The 6891-nt window shown below is 36.3% G+C and overlaps 1 non-coding gene across 1 annotated transcript; it reads right to left on the bottom strand.

Moving 5' to 3' along the window:
* Positions 1 to 5897: 5897 nt before the first annotated feature.
* On the bottom strand, positions 5898 to 5967 carry LOC115802930 (small nucleolar RNA SNORD113/SNORD114 family). Its single transcript, XR_004023519.1, has one exon. It is a non-coding gene; the product is annotated as a small nucleolar RNA SNORD113/SNORD114 family (small nucleolar RNA).
* Positions 5968 to 6891: the final 924 nt, after the last annotated feature.

Below are 6891 nucleotides of genomic sequence, written 5' to 3'. Positions count from 1 at the left end.
CATTGGGCATCTTTTTCTTCCTTTTTTATGCGTTGTTTATTCCTTTATTCATTGATTCACTAATAATAATATAATCAATTCTCATGAATCAAAAAGTCCAAGAACAACATCCTTGAATATCACTAATAACTGTCTATATGCCTATTTCCCACAGTGCTAACAGACATTTTTTGCAATATATATACGTGCTTTCTGCACATATAGATTAATCAGCATCCTTGCTTCATATCAGTCCCTTGGTCCATGCTTGGCCCTTTTCATTTAAAGATGACGCAGTGAATAACTAAGGGACCCATAATCTCACTCCACAACTAGAACAATTTTTTCCATCTTCTTATGTGCTCCTCCCTCAAAAAATGAATAGCTTAAATCTTTATCAGTGGAGCCATACTTAAATGAATTGCACTACAAAAATAAAACACAATGTGTTTTATTCCATCACAAAGTGACGGAAACACCTGCATCTTTTTTATTGGACTTTAAGAGTACTAAATCAGGGCTTCCCTGTGGCACAGTGCTTAAGAATCCACCTGCCAGTGCAGGGGACACGGGTTTGAGCCCTGGACCGGGAAGATCCCACATGCCGCGGAGCAACTAAGCCCGTGCGCCACAACTACTGAGCCTGTGCTCTAGACGTCGCAAGCCACAACTTCTGAGCCCGCGTGCCTGGAGTCCGTGCTCTGCAACGAGCCCATGCTCCACAACAAGAGAAGCCACCGCAATGAGAAGGCTGCGCACCGCAACGAAGAGTAGCCCCCGCTCGCCGCAGCTACAGAAAGCCCGCGCACAGCAACGAAGACCCAACGCAGCCAAAAGTAAATAAATAAATAAATTTATTTTTTAAAAAGAGTACTAAATCAGATTAATCAATCATAAATCCCAGTTCTGGTCTATGTTGGTGCTATTTGGTTTTATTTATTAATATACCCAATTATTACTTTGAAAACTTTAAGCAACACCCATAAACCAACCACCCAACCCAAGAACATAAACTCTGTTACTTACATCACTCGCTTCTGTCCTTACCCACCAAATTTGTAAAAGCCAAGATCTTTAGCATTAGATACTGATTACGTCATCTGTAGTACGTTCACTTGGTGAAAACACAGACTTTCCAAAGAAAGAAAGAGCCTATAGTTAGATTTTCTTTAATGGGAGTTACTTTTTCAGTATTTGATTAATTATAAACTTGGGTCATTTAATAATCTCATCATTGCCCAAGAATGGCACTCTTTATTTGTTGATTCATTTAATTTTTATTTTTAAATAATACAATGAATACCAATATGAGAATAAGAAGCTTCATCTGTCATAAATTGTGTCTACATACTCCCTATTCATAAATTTAACAGCTTGGTGAGTGCTTTTAATGGATCTCACTTGTGCAAAATTGGATACGTGTAAATCTTTGTTCTGTGGTATATTCTCACCAATTCACACAATTTTTTCTGATTTATATATCTAGTGATTCATTTATTGATTCACGTATATAATTAGGCATGAAATAAATTACCCATTTTTCTAAAGAATTTCTCCATGTGAATTTCTATATCAGTCTATATATTGGTCCGTGCTTGACCACTTTTAGCCAAAGTGGGGAGAAACCCAGAATTCTCCTTCTTTATCTGGACAACATTTGGGTATAACTGGAGTAATCATTACCTCTGGTTCATAACACATGTTCCTCACTGGCCCTTCCTTGGCCTTCTTTTGAGTAACTAATCTATATATGAAATACATTCCTTCATTCTCTTATAACAACGTATCAATATCAATGAAAAGCAAGGCACTGCATAAGACCACTGAATATACTGCTTAGTGCTCCATGGACATAACTGACTAAATCCTCTTGATTTTTTTAAAAATAAGACTCAGCGAATAGAGTTAGATTAACCCTAACTCTGATCTTATGACAGTCTCAGTATTGGCTCATGTTTGGCCCTCTCTCAATAAGACAATTATTTAAGCAACTCTTTATGTAACTTTTTTTTTTCTCCTTTTCTAATTAAAACAACCAAACCAGCAATGAAAGCAGCAACCTGGACTCTGAGGTATCTCTGTCTATACTGTCCCTACGGAAGGGTTCAGAGCTTTGATCTCTTCATCTATGGAACCCCGTGTTTCAAACAGGCGCTAATAGTAACCTTTATTACATAATTTCATAATTGGTCTCTGTGTGGCCCTCCTTATCTTCATTCATTTACATATTTCTTTATCCGGTCATGAGTTCATTTCCCAGGGAGTTTACCTTCTGCTTTTTACTCAATAGGCCACAGATTTTGAGATAGGAATGAATTACAATTTTGGATTCAGACCTAACCCCCACTCTAGGAGTCATCATTGGTCCAAGCTCAGCACTCTTTTTCTTCAATCCTTTATCCCTTTGTTTATTGATTCATTCACTAGTCCAATAATAACACAATCACTACATATAAATTACAGAATCTTGAGCATAAGATCCTTGAATGTTACTATGATCTATCTATATGCTCATTTCCTATAGAGCCAATAACACTAGATCTCTTTGCAATGACCCTCAATGTAGGACATATGTCCTTCCTCTCACTGAGATCTTTTGAAGGGAAAAATGTTGATATCAACTGGCATGTAAATATAAAAGAGAGTAGCAAACATCTCTGAAAATGTGTGAAACACTTCCATCTTTTTGTAGGAGTCATCAGTTGTGCAGAAGTGAATTAAACATCATTACCTATGGTTCATAAGCTGTTCTTGTCATTGGTAATGTACAGCCTTCTTTAATTTTATACTTTTATCTAGCCATGTATTTTTTTTTTAATATTTCAGTGAGCACAAATGAACAAATTCCCCTAACCAAGAACATAAACTTTGAATGTTACCCACCTTGGTATGTATGCTTCTTAAACAGAGGAGTATTAGCCAAATGCTTCTTCATTAGATATGATTAAATCAGTTATGGTGTGTTAATTCTGAGGTGAAAAGCAGGCTTTAATGAAAAACCATGAATTTAGGTATCTTTAGAGGATACTAACTGTAGAGTTCTAGATTAGACCTAAAACTTGTTTCATTTCTTTGACCCAAGAATATCACTATTTTTTATTTACTCAATTATTTAATTTTCATTTTAAGCAATATAATGAACACCACTGAATCCACAATCTAACCCACAAGTCAGAACTTTAACTCAGATTTCCTTTTTAATGAATCTTTCTTGTGCAAATTGGACAAATTTTAATCCTTGTTTTTCACGGCCCAAGCTTGACTCTTCTTTATGTATTCATTCACTCACTCACTCATTCATTCATTCAGTTAATTACTCATGGAGTAAGTTCACCAGCTGCTCATTATATAAAGAAAACAGAAAATGCCAAATTGGGCAGCAACCCAGAAACAAAATACTATTATGTGCATCTGTCTATGTGCACATTATGCAAAATAGGAAAAGCCTAGAGTTTTTTTAAAGTATGGAAATCAACTGTGTAAAACAGGATAATCACTATGCTTATTTCATAATAGAGCTCCTCATTGGTGTGCGATTTGCATCTTTTAAGGAAAATATGAATCCATTCATTCACAAACAGCAATATGTAATTATAATATGTCACTATTTTAATTATAACCCACCGGACAAAAACTTTCCAATAATATTAACATGTGATCATATACTCACAGTCAACCATCTTAAATTAATCATAATTCTCGTTATAGGACATATTCTCATCACTGGTCCATGATTTTTTTTCCATTAGATATTTAATTATTTGTGCAAACATTTTGCCCTTTTCTTAACAAAATAAATGATCAGTAACCCACCATCAATCCGTAATAACAACATTCAATCTTGGGCAGACTTGTCTGTTTGCTCCCTGCTGAAAGAGGTAAAACCTTGATATATTTATTTTCCTAGACCTCAGTGCTTCAGAAATATTTGAAAACATACTCTCATAATTGAACAGTGTATGGCTTTCCTTGTCTTTCTTCATTCCTTCATGTCTTTCTTTACTCATGCATTGTTTCATTTATAATAAAAAAAATATCCACAGGGAAGGTGGGAGGGAGACACAAAAGGGAGGAGAAGTGGGGATATATGTATATGTATAGCTGATGCACTTTGTTATACAGCAGAAACTAACACACCATTGTAAAGCAATTATACTCCAAAAGAGATGTTAAGAAAAAAAAAATCCATACCCAAGGAACACGTAGCCCAAGAACAGGATCCTGAATATTCCTTTCTTATGCCACAAGCACCCTTACCATAGAGTGAATAACTAGATATCTTTTTATAACGACCTCAGAGCTATAGAGTCTAATAAGAATCCTTAATTCCGACACCCCAAGACACTCATCATGGATCCAGACTTTGCATTTTTTGTCTTCTTCATTCACATCTTCCTTTCTGGATCATTTTTACATGCATAAATTATAATACAATCAATATCCATGAATTATAAATGCCAAGAACAAGATGAGTGATTGTTACTAAGGAAGGTCTGTTCACACTTGTCCCACATAACTAATACATTTAATGTCTTCTTTCAATGCACCTCTGTGCTGCATGTACAGATTGATCAACAGTTGTGCTTCATAGCAATGCCATATTGATAAAAGGTTTTTGCTTGTCTCTTTACCTAATTTGTCCATATTGTAAAGATGGTAGAATAAAAACTATGAACCACCATCTTCCCTCACAACTAAAACAATGTAATTTTCTTCCTATGTTCTCCATCCTCAACAGGTAAATGACCTTGATCTTGATCAAGGAATGGATTTCTAAATATATTGGGGGGTCAAACTAAAATGGGATATTATGTGGCCCTAAAAATGATTAATCATGAACCTTGGTTCATAACATTCCCATTCTTGGTCGATGTTTGGTGTTCTTTAATTTTATTTATATATGTAAAACCACTTTTTAAAAAATAACTCCTTAAAAATCCATGAAGAAGCTCCCCAAATTAAGAACATGAACTTTAACAGTTATTTATATTGGTCTCTGTGCTCTTTACTGACAAAGGCAACAGCTAAAATATTCGCCATTAGAAAATGATTGAGTTGGCTGTGGTATGCTCATTCAGTAAAGGAAAGAGCCAATTCTGAATAGTCTATATTAGATGTTTTTAAATGGATGTGAGCTCTGCACTGCCAGATTAGTCATAAACTTGGAGCATATCACATTCTCATTATTGGTGCAAAAGCTGCAATCCTGTTTAATTTATCGACTTATTCTATTTTTAATTTTAAGCTGTGTAGCAACAAGCATCATTGAATCCAACACCTAGCTCCAGGATAAGGTTTTTCAACATTACGGCGCATGACTGTATACTCCCTGCCCTTAGCTAATAGCCTACCAATTATTTTCACGAACCTTGCGCAGAATTGGATAAATTTTAAATCTAGCATCACGGCACATTCTCACAAACAATCCTAGCTTTACCTTACTTTACGACTGTACAAATCCTTTCATTTATTTATTTAATTTTCAATGGAATAATCTGACCAGGATTAGTCATTAACCTTACTTCACATCACATGCTCCATATTTGTTCATAGTCTGCCCTTTTTTAAATAATCATTTGAGATACAATCGTATTAATTCAATAACTTATAACCATAAATAATTACCTGAGAATCTATATTTGAACACCAAAAATGCTAACAATTGCCCACGGGCTGATTACCCACAGAAATACATGACTAGATCATCCTCCCACCAACCCAGAATGCCACCATGGACACTCGTGTGTAACCTGTTTTGTCTTCATTCACTTACACATTTATTCATTTATTCATTCATGCACTCATTGATTCATTTACGTCAATACACACCATAACCAGGAACAACTAAGACCTAAGAACAGATCCCCAACTGGCTCTGAACTCTATTCCCCTAGAGGGAAAAACTAAGTCTTTTTCTAATGGACCTCAGAGTTAGGGTTTAATCAAAATTCTTGATTCATATACCCCAGAACTCTCATCATTGATCCAAGCTCTTGTTTATGGATTGTTTATGCATTCATTAGTTACTGATTATTTCATTCATGGTTTCATTGAGCTAAAAAAAAAATGATTCCCGTGAATCACAAAAACCCAAGAGCAAGATCTTTGAATATTGCAGAGAGCTGTTACAGCTATTTATTCCCCACAGAGCCAGCAAATGAGGTCTATTTTCAGTTGGCTCTCAGTGTTTCACATATAGATTAATCAATAACCTGGCATCATGCCCATCCCATGGGCATGTAGTTTTACTACTCCCTGCTTACTCATCTTTCATCTAATTTCTTCATATTTTAAAAGTACTACAATGAACCTACTATCTTACCCCACAACTAGAGCACTGACAATACTTTCTATCTTTCTAGGTGCCCCCTCCTCCATGATTTAACAATCTAGACTGTTATCAGCTGAAAAATATTCTTAAAATGTTGTGCAAAAATAAAATGGAATATTAAGCAACTGTGAAAATGAATGCAAAACCCTCCAACTTTGTTTTTTTTTTTTTTTTTTTTTTTTGCGGTACGCGGGCCTCTCACTGTTGTGGCCTCTCCCGCTGCGGAGCACAGGCCCCCGATGCACAGGCTCAGCGGCCATGGCTCACGGGTCCAGCCGCTCCGCGGCATGTGGGATCCTCCCGGACCGGGGCACGAACCCGTGTCCCCTGCATCGGCAGCCGGACTCTCAGCCGCTGCGCCACCAGGGAAGCCCCCAACTTTGTTTTTAATGGATCTCAGTTTCACTAAAATGGATCAGTCTTAACCCATGGTTCATTACACTTTCTCAGCAGTGGTCCATATGTGACATCTTTTGATTTTATGTCTGCAGTAGCCACTCATTCCTTTGAAACAATTCCATGGACCACGTGAATTACCTTCAAACCAAGAACACAAACTTTTTTACTTACATGAGTCCCTT

Source organism: Delphinapterus leucas, chromosome 2, assembly GCF_059928025.1.
Source record: "Delphinapterus leucas isolate spDelLeu-1000000601 "Yukka" chromosome 2, BTC_Dleu_Yukka2, whole genome shotgun sequence".
NCBI lineage: Eukaryota > Metazoa > Chordata > Mammalia > Artiodactyla > Monodontidae > Delphinapterus > Delphinapterus leucas.
Note: the sequence above shows the minus strand (reverse complement) of the source record. Positions and strands in the feature narration are given on the sequence as shown.